Genomic DNA, 18473 nt, shown 5'->3' with positions numbered 1-18473 from the left:
TAGTCAAGACGCACGTGCTTTAAAAAGTCTACTGAGAAACCCACTCAATTATATAAAATTTAAAAAAAAAGCAAGTGAACTTAAACTTTTGACCGGTAGTGTATATTTCTCATTTGATAAGACATCAATAAAGTTATTCTATGTTATATTCTATTAAAACCGTTTTAGATAAATTATTATTATTTAACACAAATGTAATCTCTAGACCCATTAAAAATATTTTAGAGCGGATGACACCAACCGCTAAATTATTTTCATTTGAAAGTTATGAGAACTTTTTCAAATGTTATCTTCGATTAACCCTAGAACGTTGCACTGGGGTACAAATGTACCCCACACCTTCTTTGGAACCATGTGAAGACGAGAGCTCGGCATTTACCGACCTGGGACTCTAACCATAATTCAATTTAGAGTTCCTAGTAAGATTTGAAAAGGTGGAATAAGCAGTTTGCTTATAGCCTTTGTTGAAGCAGGCGTCGAAGATGGCGTGGGGTACATTTACGGTTGCCGTTATCGTTTCGTCAGGTTTCGTGCTGTCAGTGGAAATGTGACTCGTGACAAGACCAGTTTAAATACTGGTTGTTTTACTACGTAAGTAAAATTAGTATTATATAATCGTTTTGCCTTTCTCATATAAAGAAAGGCTATGCAATCATTCCAAAAATCAACTTTTCAACCGAGATCCATAGGGCCGAGTTTCATATACCATTCGATTCAGTTCGTCGAGATCGCAAAATGTCTCTGTGTTTTTTACAATGGAGAAGACCTTTACGTCCTAGCCCAGTACACGTGCTATTGGTAGCGTCCAATCTACCGCACGGGGTGCACTGGGGGCGTGTCGGGCTCGAATGGTGACGCTGCCATTAATACCGACTAAACTCCATTTGGCTCCGCCATCGTTCCTCCCAGGAACTACCTCTCGGTATTACTTCTGGGGGGATGGCTATACTTAGTGTACTCATTCACTCACGCGTTCATACGTCCTGTATGAGGCTTACTTGGGTGCTCTCTCTATCGCATCTTGATTCACTCTCAAACACTCCCACATGAGGCTGACTTTTGTGCTCACCTTTTTCGTTCCTTGCGAGGCTGACTTGTGTGCTCACCTTACTCATTCCTTGCTAGGCTTACTTTTGTGTTCGCCCCACCCATACCATGTGAGGCTGACTTGGGTGCTCACTCTATCACCAGATTCACTCTCGATTGTGCCACTCTATTGTACCTCTGTCACTCCCCCTGGCATCCCATGTGGGACATTTTTCTTAGGCCCCACTTCTGACATACCATGCGAGGCTGACTTGTGTGCTCACGTTTTTCATTCCTTGCTAGGCTTACTTTTGTGCTAGCCTCTACCATACCATGTGAGGCTGACTTTTGTGCTCACCCTTAACATGCCGTGTGAGACTGACTTGGATGCTCACCCTTTCACTCCTCTGCCACGCCATGAGGCATCGATAGCTAAGTCCCAACATACTACGCTACGACCAACGACACGACCTGAAACTTAATGAAATATTATGAATTAAAATAGTCCGAGTCATTTACCGCCAGTTACCGGTATATTGAGTGACCCCTCGATTCGAACGAAAAAATTATTTCTTCAGCAACACTTCTTTGTTTATTGATTTTCAGTTGCTGTATAGCAACCATTTTATGTATACAAAATCAACTGCCTAGTTACTGGAAACACGAAGTTATTGGCATCGTTTTTCTTCGCACGAGGAATCTGATGCAATGGCTGTAAAAATGAGAAACGGTAATCCTTCAAAGTCTTCATCACCAGAGGTGGAGCGCAAGAAGGTAACGACTTAACAAGATCTGTTGTATGCCTAAATTAACCAACCTTAATTCAAATTTCAGAAGAAGATAAAGGAATAAGGATAAACGTCACTATCGTTCCGTTAGCCGAGGAAGCAGCCTTGGTGTTAGACATCGTACTCCGAAAATCGGTAGGAATGGCGGTTCCTCGTCGCCTTGGACGAGGCGGCGCTATGAGTCGAAGTTGAAATCGCAAAGGACTGCTTGCCGTAACTGTATGAACAGTAGGACGCCCGAATGGATACTGACGGCCAACTTTATCTCTGCGGGTAGTGCTAGACAGAGACATAGGAATAGAAGAAATTTACAAGTGCTAAATGCTATCTCTATGAACCACAGGTGAAAATATAAGCGGTTTAGCAACAGTGAATGTTGTGACAAGTCTATTTTATAGTTTAATTCACCCTGCTGTTTGTTTTTGGGCTGTTATATTTCCCACACTTCCAATTCTACTTCCCCACACCTCCTTCTCCTTTCCTTCCGCTCAGGAAATGATGAAAACACACGGCAAGGCACAAAACCCTGACTACATCCGGGGAACTTGTCATTTAAGCCAATATATTCTGATTCCTGATTCCACACATAGATACTTTAAGATAAACCTCCACCAATCGACTTATCAATGTAGCCGCATGGTTGATTGTGATCATTTTGTTTTATGAAAACGTAAATCACAACAACGGTGTATTTTCGAGAATGATAAAACAAAACATGTTAACAGCAACCTAGATGCGATTTCTATAACACGTGCGAGCATTTGATTGTTCTACAATGAACATAATAGCAAAGCATGATACTAATATTCATATAATTGCACTTTACATATAATCATATAGCGATTTCTATAACACGTGCGAGCATTTGATTGTTCTACAATGAACATAATAGCAAAGCATGATACTAATATTCATATAATTGCACTTTTATTATTTTTTACGCCAATTACACTTCACAGGTTTGCTACCCACTGCACCTACAAAATGACACGATTCGTTTTTGTTTGCTCAATTCGACATAGATCTTTTATTAGGGCTTAAATCGCAAATGTAAACAAACTGCGTTTTCGCTATTATGACATTACGCGACAAAAATACTACAAGATTGAGGTGAAAATTAGTTACCATGGTTTTTAGTTCGATTTATAATTAAATAAAACAAAACGGCGAAACAAGCATTTTCTTCGAGATTTCGACTTAGGCCCTTCTTCTCATATGGAATATAAAGGCTAAACTTACATTTTTAGACAGAACCGGGGCGTACGGGTATTATTCACAAAATTATTCTTCAAACGGCGGTTCTATTATAAAAATGATAAGCAATATCTACTATGATCATGTCTACTCGATAGTTGTTGTATATAAACATTCGAATATTTCGATATTTTTATGAAATTTGAAGAAAAGTGCACGCGCCCTTTCATTTACATTGGGTTTCTATACGCCCATTTGATGAGCCCTATTGCAAAGTAAACTGTCAAGCACGCCCATTTACCCAGCCCTACTTCCCGCTCGGACGTGCCTGGCAGGATACCCCCCAGATAGCCGGCAGCGAAATAAAAACTTTGGCAGAATTTCTGGGGGTCTGGCTGGCAGAGCGCTGCCCAGCCGGCCGGCTCAAATGCAACAACCGTTTCTGGCAGAATTTTTCGCCTTACGGTTATTAACGGTTTTTTTTCTGCCGGATTTCTGCCAGGCACGCACCGGCAGGACCGGTTTTGTACCGCTTCAGGTTTTGCTTGTATTTTTTTAAATTTTTTCTTAATTTTATGTAAATTTATAATAAAACATGTCTGTGGACATGAAATCCATATAATTTACCTTGTTTGAAACCAAAATCTTTGTTTCTTCCTATTTTTTCATCTGTCAAAACCATCCTTCTTGGAAAAATATAAATATGGCGAAAATGAAACAACGATAAACAAAACAGAACCGGTGAGGCGAATCTGCCTGCCATAACTGGAAGGAGTATAGCTGAATTCTGGCAGCGCCCTTTTGATAATTTTGACAGCTGCCGGAATCCTGACGGATTTTTGCTGGCTACCCGTTTTTCTTCCAAGCGGGCAGTTTAGCCCATTTACCGCACCCTTCTGAAAATTATGTTCACGGTTTAGCCCTTTCGCAAATGGTGGTTACTGAAGGGCGAAATCACGACTGGAATGCAAATTGGGCGTAAGCATTTTTTTAGTTTCTACCCACTAAAAGCACATAGGAATTAAATTCTTTGTTATATTGTCATAAGGTTTAACCAAAGACGCTTCAGGAAAAACATGGCCATAAAGTAATTTATACCTACGATAAAAACTACATTTAGAAAAGCATCGCCGAATATTGAAACTAATTTTTCTCCATTTGAGTACATTGCGACTTAGGCCCTAATGAAAGATCTGTGTCGAATTCTGGTTCGAATCAGTTTGCGTTTCAGATTTCTTAGTTTGCTCGGCACGATTTTTCAGTATGCTGGTGATGAAAAACTCCCCTGCTTTGACGAGCTTCGCACCAAGGGAGGGTGTATAAAAAGCTCATTTCATTGCCCCGTTCCTCCCAGTGTTTGAATTTCTCCGGTGTAACGTATTCGAACACTTTCAAGTGTCGCTTGGTAGGCTGCATGTACTGACCGAGCGTAAGGCAGTCCTCGCCCACGGCACGAAGATCTGTAAACAATGTGCGGAATTATTGGCTGATAATTCCATGTGTTGAAACTCACCTTTCATTGTTTGCTCAACCTGCTCGTCAGTCTCTCCCAATCCTAACATGATCGATGTTTTAGTAATCATGTTTGGGTTTATATCTTTTACGCTTTGGAGACACTTTAAGCTCTGCCTGTACTGCGCTCTTCGATCTCTAACAAATGGCGTCAACACTTCAGCCGTTTCGATGTTATGAGCGTACACATCCAAACCCGAAAGAGCAACCGTTTTGACTTGTTCCAAATCACCTCGAAAATCCGGAGCCAGACATTCGACGAAAATGCGAAATTTCTCGAATTGTTTCTGCTATGTGCTGTGATCCTCCATCAGTCAAGTCGTCCCGATCAACTGAAGTAAGTACGATATAGTCCAAACCCAATTGCACTCAAACAAAATATAATACTTACTTGTAAATTCCTTAAACCTTATTGATTACACCAATCGATAGGACGCTAGAAAGAATGACGAAATACACAAGCGTAACCAGGGATTGCAACGGTAACTATAAGAGTTGTTTGGAAAAAATAACGACAGTTTGATCAGTGTTGCTGATTTTATGGATTTTTTAACCCTCAAAAAGGCAACCGGGTCTCAGAGGCCCGGCACGTTACAATTTTTTAGTTACAAAAAAGTGTGTATGCAGTACAAGCTTGGGCATGGAAATTTTGATAAGTAGCTTTGAAATCTATAACAAAAATAAAGAATTGTGAAATTTTCATCTATGGAGTGATGCGCAGTTATGTTTGAATTTTTTACATGCACAAAAAGGCAAGCCGGGCCTGGCAGGCCCGGTGTGCATGCAATATTTACTAGGACTACCACGGGTTTTATACATTAATAATTATCTAAAAAAAAACATTTTGATGAGTTCAGCTTCATATTAGCATGATTTTTTTCATGTTTTGATTGATTTTATCTTTTTACCTATAAGAAAAAAATCTTGAAAGTTTGAGCGAGTTCTATACATTTCTTTTATAAGAAATGTAAAAATAGCATACGATAATGACGTGTGTCATATTTTTTTTTGGATAAATACTTTTATTTCACCCACTGTGGTCTACTTGACAATTATTTGGAAACAACATAACCTAACTCTGTCGTTATTGTCTACTTTTGTTGTCTATTCTTTGTGTTATAGTTGTCATAATTATTCAAATTGTAGGATCTAAAAGCAACAAAAAATTGAAATGGCTATAAGACGATATGCCCATGTTTTCAATCGTCTTAAAGAATCTGAAATAATGGAAGAAATTCGAGCAAATTCAACAGCAGACGATTCAAAACTGATTTGCAAAGCGAGGAAGAAGATGTGAATGATATTGCTTCCGACGATGAATCTGATGCAGAAAAATATGAATATGTACTTCGGTTATGCACCAGAAGAAATTAATAGCAACCCAGAAACATTTATTGGTGGTGTTCAAACGAAATGGAGCTCAGAACCAATCGACAGTCGACGTGATCTTCCGAGTACTCACCTTTTGGGAAAAAAATTTGACCTTTTTACATACATCGCCTTATACGCTGAAATCGGGATTTGCTGCGTGTTCGTACTCATCATCCTGTAATTCCGGAACAGGAAGTCGGATCAATTAGAAATTCAACAGCAGCCAATGGGAATGCTGTACCTTTCATTTGAAACCAAGTTTGTAAAAATCGGTAAAGAATTCGCTGAAAAATAGGTATGACATTATCTTAGGAACTTGGTAAGTTCCCCCGGGGCATCAAGAACCGCCATAGCTGGCCAATGTGGTCGAAGTGCCTTCGGTGGGTCATTAATGATCTAGACATGCAAAGCCAAGTAATGTTGCACATATTTTAATATATATTGCATCATTTGGACATCATGGTGTTATCATTTTCTATGGAAATTTGCTGTGTGATTGTACTCTTCGACACGTAACTCCTGAACCGAAAGTCGGATCAATACAAAAATCAATAACGACCGATGGGAAGGCTGCACCTTTCATTTGAAACTAAATTGGTACAAATCGGTCCAGCCACCTCAGAGAAAAATTTTCGAGATTGTTTGCCACATACATACATCCATACATACACACACATACAGACATTTTACGATCTCGACGAACTGAGTCGAATGGTATAAGAGATTTGGCCCTGCGGCTCTCGGTTAAAAAGTCGAAATTTCGACCGATTGCATAACCTTTCTATATGAGAACGGCAAAAAGGAGCTTGAATTTAGACGGGCCCGAGAGGCCCGGCTTGCCCTTTAATGTTAGGATTTTAGCTTGCCTTCACAAGGGTTAATAAACTATCAAATTTGACAGTACCAGTTACCTGAGTCACTGAGGGGTAGTCATATTTGTGATACAGTTTCGGAATCGAAGTGTCTCGTCGTGTCGTTGCTACGACCCTCCCGTCTTGGCATGAGGCAGTCCACTTATACGCCTATACACTCACTCTTCTGTCTTGCTTCGGGGTGGCTGGGTTTACCCCTTACGCGGTTGCCAGTCGCTACGCCAAACCTGCCTCAGCATGAACAGACCATTCACTCACTTTTTTGCGCTTGGCCTTTTTCGCTCCAGCTAACCAATCGCTAGTTAGCCGTGCCCGTCGTCTGTTGCTCGGTTCGCCAGATTACCTGTAGCCTACAGGCAATCTGGATGGTAGCAGCCGAGACTGCGTTGCACTTCTCCACCGATTGACACATCCGCTGAATAAGGGTATCAGGGGTTGTGTCCCAGCCACAGACTTCAAGCATTGCTCTTCTTTCGACGTCGAACCGATGACATATGAACAGTATGTGTTCGGCAGTTTCATCTACACCTGGGCAGTTCGGGCAGACTGGGACCTCCGCGTGCCCGAACCTGTGGAGGTACTGTCGGAAACAGCCATGGCCTGACAGGAATTGTGTCAGGTGGAAGTGAACTTCCCCATGGGGTCTTCCCACCCAGCTTGATATGTTAGGTACTAGCCGGTGGGTCCACCTACCTTTCGAGGAGTTGTCCCACTCACGCTGCCATCTGGCGACCGAGGTCACCCTGGTGCGCTCGCGGGCTCCCCTATTTCCACGTACCTCGAAGCACTCCTCATCTTCCCGAATGACCAGCCCGACTGGCATCATGCTCGCTATCACGCAGGATGCATCGTGTGATACCGTGCGGTAGGCAGATATCACTCTTTTTTTTTTTTTTTACAATGGAGAAGACCTTTATATCCTAGCCCAGTACACGTGCTAACGGTAGGGTCCAATCTACCACACGGGGTGCACTGGGGGCGTGTCGGACTCGAATGGTGACCAGCCATTAATACCGACTAAACTCCATTTAGCTCCGCCATCATTCCTCCCAGGAACTACCTCTCGGTATTACTTCTGGGGGGATGGCTGTACTGAATGTACTCATTCACTCTCACTCACGCGATCATACATCCTGTATGAGGCTTACTTGGGTGCTCTCTCAATCACTCTTTGATTCACTCTCAAACACTCCCACATGAGGCTGACTTTTGTGCTCACCTTTTACGTTCCATGCGAGGCTGACTTGTGTGCTCACCTTACTCATTCCTTGCTAGGCTTACTTTTGTGCTCGCCCTACCCATCCATGTGAGGCTGACTTGGGTGCTCACCCTATCACCTGATTCACTCTCAATCGTGCCACTCTATTGTACCTTTGTCACTCCCTCTGGCATCCCATGTGGGACATTTTCCTTAGGCCCCACTTCTGACATACCATGCGAGGCTGACTTTTGTGCTCACCTTTTTCATTCCTTGCTAGGCTGACTTTTGTGCTAGCCTCTACCAACCTGTGAGGCTGACTTTTATGCTCACCCTTAACATGCAATGTGAGACTGACTTGGATGCTCACCCTTTCACTCCTCTGCCACACCATGAGGCATCGATAGCTTAGTTCCAACATACTACGCTACGACCCTCCCGTCTTGGCATGAGGCAGTCCACTTATACGCCTATACACTCACTCTTCTGTCTTGCTTCGGGGTGGCTGGGTTTACCCCTTACGCGGTTGCCATTCGCTGCGCCAACCTACCTCGGCATGAACAGACCATTCACTCTCTTATTTTGCGCTTGGCCTTTTTCGCTCCAGCTAACCAATCACTAGTTAGCCGTGCCCGCCGTCTGTTGCTCGGTTCGCCAGATTACCTGTAGCCTACTGGCAATCTGGATGGTAGCAGCCGAGACTGCGTTCCACTTCTCCACCGATTGACACATCCGCTGAATAAGGGTATCCAGGGTTGTGTCCCAGCCACAGACGTCAAGCATTGCTCTTCTTTCGACGTCGAACCGATGACATACGAACAGTATGTGTTCGGCAGTTTCATCTACACCTGGGCAGTCCGGGCAGACTGGGACCTCCGCGTGCCCGAACCTGTGGAGGTACTGACGGAAACAGCCATGGCCTGACAGGAATTGTGTCAGGTGGAAGTGAACTTCCCCATGGGGTCTTCCCACCCAGCTCGATATGCTAGGTATCAGCCGGTGGGTCCACCTACCTTTCGAGGAGTTGTCCCACTCACGCTGCCATCTGGCGACCGAGGTCACCCTGGTGCGCTCGCGGGCTCCCCTATTTCCACGTAGCTCGAAGCACTCCTCATCTTTCCGAATGACCAGCCCGACTGGCATCATGCTCGCTATCACGCAGGATGCATCGTGTGATACCGTGCGGTAGGCAGATATCACTCTGAGGCACATCACGCGGTAGGTGCTCTCCAGTTTCTGTAGGTAACTGGTTACCGTCAGTGCTCTTGACCATGACGGGCCGCCGTACCTGAGGATAGATACGGCAACGCCTGCCAGTAACCTACGTCTACTGGCGCACACCTTTGAGCTGTTGGACATCATTCTCGATAGTGCCGCAACAGCAGTCGACGCTCTCTTGCACGTATAGTCGACATGGCTGCCGAAGGTCAGCTTGTCGTCTATAATGACTCCGAGAGACTTCAGACTTCGCTGTGAAGTGATCGCGACTTCTCCCACATGGATAACTGCATGTTGTGCCGACTTGCGGTTGTTGACGATAACTACCTCCGTCTTATGATGAGCGAGCTCCAGGCCTCTCGCGCTCATCCATTCCTCCACCGTGCTAATCGCGTGTTCTGCGGTTAGTTCTACCTCAGGAATTGACTCCCCGTAGACCTCCAAGGTTACGTCGTCAGTAAAGCGACGATCTTGACCCCAGGAGGGAACTTCAGTCTCAGAACCCCGTCATACATGAGGTTCCATAGCACCGGGCCTAGGATCGAGCCCTGTAGGACTCCGGCGGTAATCGGAACCCTTTTCTGACCGGCATCGGTCTCGTATAGCAGTACGCGGTTCTGAAAGTAACTTTCCAGGATCCGGTACAGACCCACCGGTAGGCTAAGCCGGTGTAACGAGAGCGCGATGGCATCCCAGCTTGCGCTGTTGAATGCGTTCTTCACGTCAAGTGTCACTAACGCACAGTATCGAATACCTTGCCTTTTTCGTTGGATCGCTATCTCGGCAGTATTTATCACTGAGTTGAGAGCGTCCACTGTGGACTTACCCTTCCGAAAGCCAAACTGGTTGCTTGACAGACCGTCCGTACCTTCCGCGTACGGGGTGAGCCTGTTGAGGATGATCCTCTCAAGCAGTTTGCCAGTCGTGTCTATCAGACAGATTGGTCTGTACGCCGATGGGTCGCCTGGCGGCTTCCCGGGCTTCGGCAACAGCACCAGTTTCTGCCTTTTCCATCTATCGGGGAAACGGCACTCGTCAAGGCATCTCTGCATAGCTAGCCTGAACATGTTCGGGTTCGCTATGATCGCTGCCTTGAGAGCGTTGTTTGGAACTCCATCCGGCCCTGGAGCTTTGTTCATTGCTAGAGATTTAGCCACTGCGAGTAGTTCTTCATTCGTCACTGGAGCCACCATTTCGACCGTGCCCGCACTGTCTCGTAGTGCAGGTGGCCAGGGGCTTGTGGCTCGAGACGGGAAGAGTTCTTCGATAATCGTTGCCAACCGGTCCGGAGACCGTTCTGGGGGTGAGGAGCCCCCTTTGGTCTTGGCCATCACAATCCGGTAGGCGTCACCCCACGGATTCGCGTTGGCACTCTCACACAGGTTGTCGAAACACGCTCTCTTGCTGCTTTTAATAGCCTTGTTAAGGGCCAATTTCGCAGCTCGAAACGCTTCACGGCGGTTCTCTCTTGCATCCTCGGTGCGAGCTCTTTGCATCCTACGTCTAGCTCTGAGACAGGCTGACCGTAGAGCTGCAATCTCGGCACTCCACCAGTATACCGGGCATCTACCGTTTCTTGGCAGTGTTTTTCTCGGCATAGTGGCGTCGCACGCGCGTGATAGAACAGCTACCAGCGCATCCCCGCTTAGACTGTCGGTGTTGGCCTCCAGTCCCAGGGCCGCGGTGAAAGCTTCGCTGTCGAAGTGATTGGACTTCCACCCGCGTACCTGACAGGGATCTTCCGCCCTCGGATGCTGCACACCATAGTTGATCTTAAAGCGGATTGCTAAATGATCGCTATGGGTGTAGCCTTCGTCTACCCTCCATTCCATGCCTGGAGCCAGACTCGGGCTGGCAAAGGTCAAATCAATCCACGCCTCCACCCCGTTTCTACGGAATGTACTAGCGGAGCCATCATTAGCTAGCACAGTATCGAGTTTCGCAAACGCTTCCATTAGCGCTTGACCCCTGCTATTTGTACAGCGGCTGCCCCACTCCACTGCCCAAGCGTTGAAGTCTCCCGCTATTACTACCGGTTTCCGGCTCACGAGGTCCGACGAGAGCCTGTCGATCATCTGGTAGAACTGTTCTATTGGCCACCTTGGTAGGGCGTAGCAGCTGCAATAGAACACACCTTTGATCTTGGCAATCGCCACACCCTCGGCGGAGGGGTGTATTACCTCTTGAACCGGGAACCTTCCCGTTGTACAGATTGCCACCATTCCAGACCCGTCCGACACCCAATTGCCGTTGCCGGCAGGGATGCGGTACGGGTCTGATAAGAGGGCGACATCTGTCCTCGACTCCGAGACCGACTGCCACAGCAGCTGTTGGGCTGCTGCACAATGATTAAGATTTAGCTGTGTGACGTTCACGGCTTCTTCTTATTTGCCTCACCGAAGGGACACGAAGGTCCGCCCATAGCATGTTTATGGGCTTGCTTCTTAGCGGTGCAGATAAGGCACTTATATGCCTTAGTGCACCCCCGCTCTTTATGCCCCTCCTCGCCGCATCTACGACATAGCTTGCTCCTGTCTAGGCCTTTGCATTCGTAAGCTTTATGGCCGGATTCTAGGCACCGATAGCACCTGTCCACTGAAGGCGGCTGGGGTATACTAATAGGGCATACCGACCAGTCGATGTTCAGCTTCCCTTTCTCGGTTACCTTTTTGGCATCCGCATTCAGTAGCCTGAGGTAGGCTACTTGGGTGCCAGAGGGTCCGTCCCTCAATCGCACAGAGGCCCGCTCGATTGTGACGCCGCAGTGCTCCTTGACGGCTGCGACGACGTCTTCTGCGGTCGTGAACTCGTCCAAGTGCTTGCACTGGAGGGTTGTTTCCGCACCTAGCGACCTGATTTGGGCGCCCTCACCATCACTCTGAGGCACATCACGCGGTAGGTGCTCTCCAGTTTCTGTAGGTAACTGGTTACCCTCAGTGCTCTTGACCATGACGGGCCGCCGTACCTGAGGATAGATACGGCAACACCTGCCAGTAACCTACGTCTACTGGCGCACACCTTTGAGTTGTTGGACATCATTCTCGATAGAGCCGCAACAGCAGTCGACGCTCTCTTGCATGTATAGTCGACATGGCTGCCGAAGGTCAGCTTGTCGTCTATAATGACTCCGAGAGACTTCAGACTTCGCTGTGAAGTGATCGCGACTTCTCCCACATGGATAACTGCATGTTGTGCCGACTTGCGGTTGTTGACGATAACTACCTCCGTCTTATGATGAGCGAGCTCCAGGCCTCTCGCGCTCATCCATTCCTCCACCGTGCTGATCGCGTGTTCTGCGGTTAGTTCTACCTCAGGAATTGACTCCCCGTAGACCTCCAAGGTTACGTCGTCAGTAAAGCGACGATCTTGACCCCAGGAGGGAACTTCAGTCTCAGAACCCCGTCATACATGAGGTTCCATAGCACCGGGCCTAGGATCGAGCCCTGTAGGACTCCGGCGGTAATCGGAACCCTTTTCTGACCGGCATCGGTCTCGTATAGCAATACGCGGTTCTGAAAGTAACTTTCCAGGATCCGGTACAGACCCACCGGTAGGCTAAGCCGGTGTAACGAGAGCGCGATGGCATCCCAGCTTGCGCTGTTGAATGCGTTCTTCACGTCAAGTGTCACTAACGCACAGTATCGAATACCTCGCCTTTTCCGTTGGATCGCTATCTCGGCAGTATTTATAATTGAGTTGAGAGCGTCCACTGTGAACTTACCCTTCCGAAAGCCAAACTGGTTGCTTGACAGACCGTCCGTACCTTCCGCGTACGGGGTTAGCCTGTTGAGGATGATCCTCTCAAGTAGTTTGCCAGTCGTGTCGATCAGACAGATTGGTCTGTACGCCGATGGGTCGCCTGGCGGCTTCCCGGGCTTCGGCAACAGCACCAATTTCTGCCTTTTCCATCTATCGGGGAAACGGCACTCGTCAAGGCATCTCTGCATAGCTAGCCTGAACATGTTCGGGTTCGCTATGATCGCTGCCTTGAGAGCGTTGTTTGGAACTCCATCCGGCCCTGGAGCTTTGTTCATTGCTAGGGATTTAGCCACTGCGAGTAGTTCTTCATTCGTCACTGGAGCCACCAATTCGGCCGTGCCCGCACTGTCTCGTAGTGCAGGTGGCCAGGGGCTTGTGGCTCGAGACGGGAAGAATACTTCGATAATCGTCGCCAACCGGTCCGGAGACCGTTCTGGGGGTGAGGAGCCCCCTTTGGTCTTGGCCATCACAATCCTGTAGGCGTCACCCCACGGATTCGCGTTGGCACTCTCACACAGGTTGTCGAAACACGCTCTCTTGCTGCTTTTAATGGCCTTGTTAAGGGCCAATTTCGCAGCTCGAAACGCTTCACGGCGGATCTCTCTTGCATCCTCGGTTCGAGCTCTTTGCATCCTACGTCTAGCTCTGAGGCAGGCTGACCGTAGAGCTGCAATCTCGGCACTCCACCAGTATACCGGGCATCTGCCGTTTCTTGGCAGTGTTTTTCTCGGCATAGTGGCATCGCACGCGCGTGATAGAATAGCTACCAGCGCATTTCTGCTTAGACTGTCGGTGTTGGCCTCCAGTCCCAGGGCCGCGGTGAAAGCTTCGCTGTCGAAGTGATTGGACATCCACCCGCGTACCTGACAGGGATCTCCCGCCCTCGGATGCTGCACACCATAGTTGATCCTAAAGCGGATTGCTAAATGATCGCTATGGGTGTAGGCTTCGTCTACCCTCCATTCCATGCCTGGAGCCAGACTCGGGCTGGCAAATATTACGTCAATCCACGCCTCCACCCCGTTTCTACGGAATGTACTAGCGGAGCCATTATTAGCTAGCACAGTATCGAGTTTCGCAAGCGCCTCCATTAGCGCTTGACCACTGCTATTTGTACAGCGGCTGCCCCACTCCACTGCCCAAGCGTTAAAGTCTCCCGCTATGACTACCGTTTTCCGGCCCACTAGGTCCGACGAGAGCCTGTCGATCATCTGGTTGAACTGTTCTATTGGCCACCCTGGTGGAGCGTAGCAGCTGCAATAGAACACACCATTGATCTTGGCAATCGCAACACCCTCGGCGGAGGAATGTATTACCTCGTGAACCGGGAACCGTCCCGTTGTACAGATTGCCACTATTCCAGACCCGTCCGACACCCAATTGTCGTTGCCGACAGGGATGCGGTACGGGTCTGATAAGAGGGCGACATCTGTCCTCGACTCCGAGACCGACTGCCACAGCAGCTGTTGGGCTGCTGCACAATGGTTAAGATTTAGCTGTATGACGTTCACGGCTTCTTCTTATTTGCCTCACCGAAGGGACACGAAGGTTCGCCCATAGCATGTTTATGGGCTTGCTTCTTTGCGGTGCAGATAAGGCACTTGTACGCCTTAGTGCAGCCCCGCTCCTTATGTCCCTCCTCGCCGCAGCGACGACATAGTTTGCTCCTGTCTATGTTCTTGCACTCGTAGGCTTTGTGTCCGGACTCAAGGCACCGATAGCACCTATCCACTGAAGGCGGCTGGGGTATGCTAATAGGGCATACCGACCAGCCGATCTTCAGCTTCCCTTTCTCGGTTACCTTTTCGGCATCCTCCTTCAGTAGCCTGAGGTAGGCTACTTGGGTGCCAGAGGGTCCATCTCTAAATCGCACAGAGGCCCGCTCGATTGTGACGTCGCATTGTTCCTTAACGGCTGCGACGACATCTTCTGCGGTCGTGAACTCGTCCAGATGCTTGCACTGGAGTCATTTCCGCCCCTAGCGACCTGACTTGGGCGCCTTCACCAAGGACCTCTTGGGCCAAGGCCTTGTACACCGCACTAGATTGTGCGCCTCGCTTCAGCACCAGAAGCATTTCTCCCGTGTTGGTGCGTCTCACGCTACGCACATCTTGCCCAAGGGCCGAAAGGCTTTCGGCCGCCTTAATCGACTTTAGGACGTCGGCGTATTTGTCCTTGTCGGTTTTTAACCACAAGGCCTCTCCTCTGTCCTTGGCCTTCTTCGCGGGCCGCGGTACCTCCGGTATCGGTGCCGGCTTCTTCCTGGTGACCAGCGTCCAGTGGTTAACGCCCACCTGCCCCGGTCGCGCCGGGTTGCTGGTACCAACGCTCTGCTCAGCGAGGTCACTCTCGCCCTCGTTTACCTCGGCCAGACGGCGTTTGGCCTTAACGGTTGCACGCCGTGTGGTGTCGGTTTTTGCACCCTCGCCTGGCGACTTCCTAGGGCGCTTCGCGTTCGACGCCGTCTTACGATTGCCCTTGCCCTTGCCTTTTCCCTTTGAGGGGAACTCGGCCGCCGCTTCGAGCGACGTGGCTGCTCCATAGAAGGTGAAGGCCACTGTCTGAGTGCCTGTATCTACCTTCTCTCTTCCCTCCCTCTCGAAGGCCACTGTCTGGGTTTCTCTGTCGGACTTCTCCCGACATTCCACCCTCTTGGCATAAGCCTGCTGTTTCTGTCTTGCGACACGAACAGTTTTCCGGAGCTCTAGGAGACTCTGCTTTAACTCCTTGCTTATGTTTTGCTTTGCGCTAGTGAACTCGATTATTGAATCGAGCTGCTCCACCACTTTGCGCATCGCGGATAGTGGCCCGTCCAGTGTGTTGGTAGGGCTATTTCCTACCACTACTGGGGGGTCACTGGTGCTATCAGATGCAGCACTCGTCGCTCCACTACTCTCCCCACGGGGGGAGACCTCGCCAAACCACCTCTAGCAAAGGGGTTTGGCACCTCCGTTTGTTTGTTTTTGTTTTTAGTTGACTTTTGTTGGGGTTATGACCTATCTTGCTTTACGTGGTGACCGCGGCCCAGATCATCACAACCATCCTCCTTTACCAGGGCTTGGGACCTGTAGCTCTGGTTCTCAATAGTTCCATGTACGTATATTATTACAGACATGGTACTATTGAGATCCGTCATTCGCTAGCGGAGTTAAAATGTCTCTGTGTGTATGTATGTGTGTGTATGTGTGTGTCAAATAATGTCACTCACTTTTCTCACAGATGGCGATTTACACAAACTTAGTTTCAAATTAAGGGTACAATGCTCCCATAAGACGCTATTGAATTTTAATTGATCGGACCTCCGGTTCCGGAGTTATGGGTTGAAGAGTACGGTCACACAGCAAATTCCAAGGGGTGAGTCGCTTAGAACAGTGTGCCATACACACTGTATCACCTACCATAACACGATATAAAATTACGATTCACAGTAATACACGATCATTTCACTCGTTACCACAATGTGTGGCACAATGAGGCACACTTTTGACAACTCAAAAACTGTCAACAAAGTGTAGTTGAATAATCATAGCAACCTTTGCTTTTATTTTACTGAACACCATGGCACAGCGTGGCACATCGTGGCACATTGCGGCACAAGCTACCACGCTGTTTGTTTGTGAGCACAATTCGATTTGTGCTAAGCGACTCACCCCTTGGCAAATTCCCATATAAACTGGTTACCCTTTGATGTCCGAATGATATAACATATATTCAAATATGTCGAACATTACTTGGATTTGCGGGTCTAGATCACTAATGACTCATCAAAGTAGCTTTGACCACATTGGCCATCTATGACGATTCTTGATGCCCCAGAGAAACTCGCCAAGTTCCTAAGCTAATGTTACACCTATTTACCAGCAAACTCTTAACCGATTTCTACAAACTTCATTTCAAATGAAAGATATAATACTCCCATTGACTGCTATTGAATTTCATTCAGTTCTGACTTTTGGTTACGGAGTTTCAAGTTGGTTATTGCGGTCACATATGAATTTCTCATATAAACCAGTACAATCGTAATACCTCATAGGATTAAAATCTATTGAAATAATGAAATGAACATCAAATTACTTCGATTCGCGAGCCTAGATCACTGATGGCGAATCAAACATTGTTGGAATATATTGTCATCTATCGATAATTTCGGAAGTCCCGGGTTCCGGGCATATTCCAGATATAAAGTCACTTCGGAAATGACTGAACCAATTTTCACTAACCTAGTCTTAAATGGAAGTTATAATATGCAGTTGGGTATTGTACACCCCATCCGCCCTCCCCTTCCTTTCTTTCACAATCCTTCGCGCCTCTCTCACCGCCACCTCTTTCAGACCAACCTCACACCCGCACTCCCTTCATCCACCTCGTATACCAAAATAAGTTAGGTGGTTCTCGACGCATCTTCCCCCTCCCACTAATCATACGCGCCCGTCCCCCACAACCCCGCATTTCAAAATGTGTTAGCATAAAGCTAACAATGAACTCACGCTGACTAAGCTTATTAAAGAATATATTTTTATTTGTTTCAAGTGTGTCAACATCGTCGTGTTGCTCAACAAGTTCGTGGCAGTCGTGACTTATATATACTTACCAAGTGTATTAAGAATGTGATAGATATTTCCACTATGTTTTATTGAGCGGAACCAGCTTTTAAATCATAGTTTGAATAAATGAGAAAGGCCCAATTTCACCACTAGGTGGATTAAAACAAGTTTTAATCAAATGGAAAAAAAAAGTTTATTCAATTAATTTAATTCAATTTTGAAGCAGAAAAAAATCGTTCTCATTTTTGCTGATTTTTATTATTTTATTGTTTATTTGTTATAGTTTTTCAAAACAATGGCTCGCAAGTATAATTTGTGCACAGTAACTGCTGCAGCAGTGACGTTACGTGCTACCTACTGATCATAAATATTTTTTTTTTCATTTCGGTTTCCACCCCATTTCGTAGTATTTTCCATAACTCGATTTTTAAAATTTCACTCTTCTAAATAATAACACTTTTTCAAAAATGTCAAAATTCCACTTTATACTGTTTCTAGACCATTCCTTCAACTTTTAAAATCATTTGATTTTTTTTCAAATCGGTTGGAAATTTGCAAAATTATAGTAAATTTTTTCACTTTTTTTGTTTAAACCAAATTACGTATCATTGATTCAATAAGTTCCGTACTTTCACTTACACAGCTGTTTTCGCATTTTTACCTGGAAAATTGCGATAAAACGCGTGGGGTACGTTTGTATCCCAATGCAGCGTTCTAGGGTGGAAAATGCAAGTGTAACGTTCTAGGGTTAAAGCATCTGAAAGTAAAAACTGTTTTGATATGAGGAATATAAGATTTTTTAAATTTTTTTCTAAGAAAATGCCAAAGCATTTTTTTAAATGTGGCAATATTCATTCAAAAATCTATGTAAAAAGTGTTCATAATTTCTTCAGGGAAGAAACAAGAGTAGAGGGGAATAGGGGATTGATATGTCAAAACATATCAATCCTCCAGGCAACGCTTTTGAAGGCAAACGTTTTCTTTTAAAACA

The 18473-nt window shown here is 46.7% G+C and overlaps 1 protein-coding gene and 1 pseudogene across 14 annotated transcripts in view; both read right to left on the bottom strand.

The window, feature by feature from the left end:
- Nucleotides 1–18473, bottom strand: part of LOC131694307 (teneurin-a) — a 1511233-nt gene that overhangs the window by 395777 nt on the left and 1096983 nt on the right. The gene's annotated exons all lie outside the window — the stretch shown is intronic.
- Nucleotides 211–18137, bottom strand: LOC131693258 (lipoyl synthase, mitochondrial-like; annotated as a pseudogene).

The sequence above is a fragment of the Topomyia yanbarensis genome, chromosome 1, assembly GCF_030247195.1.
Source record: "Topomyia yanbarensis strain Yona2022 chromosome 1, ASM3024719v1, whole genome shotgun sequence".
NCBI lineage: Eukaryota > Metazoa > Arthropoda > Insecta > Diptera > Culicidae > Topomyia > Topomyia yanbarensis.
This window is presented reverse-complemented; position numbering and strand designations above follow the sequence as displayed.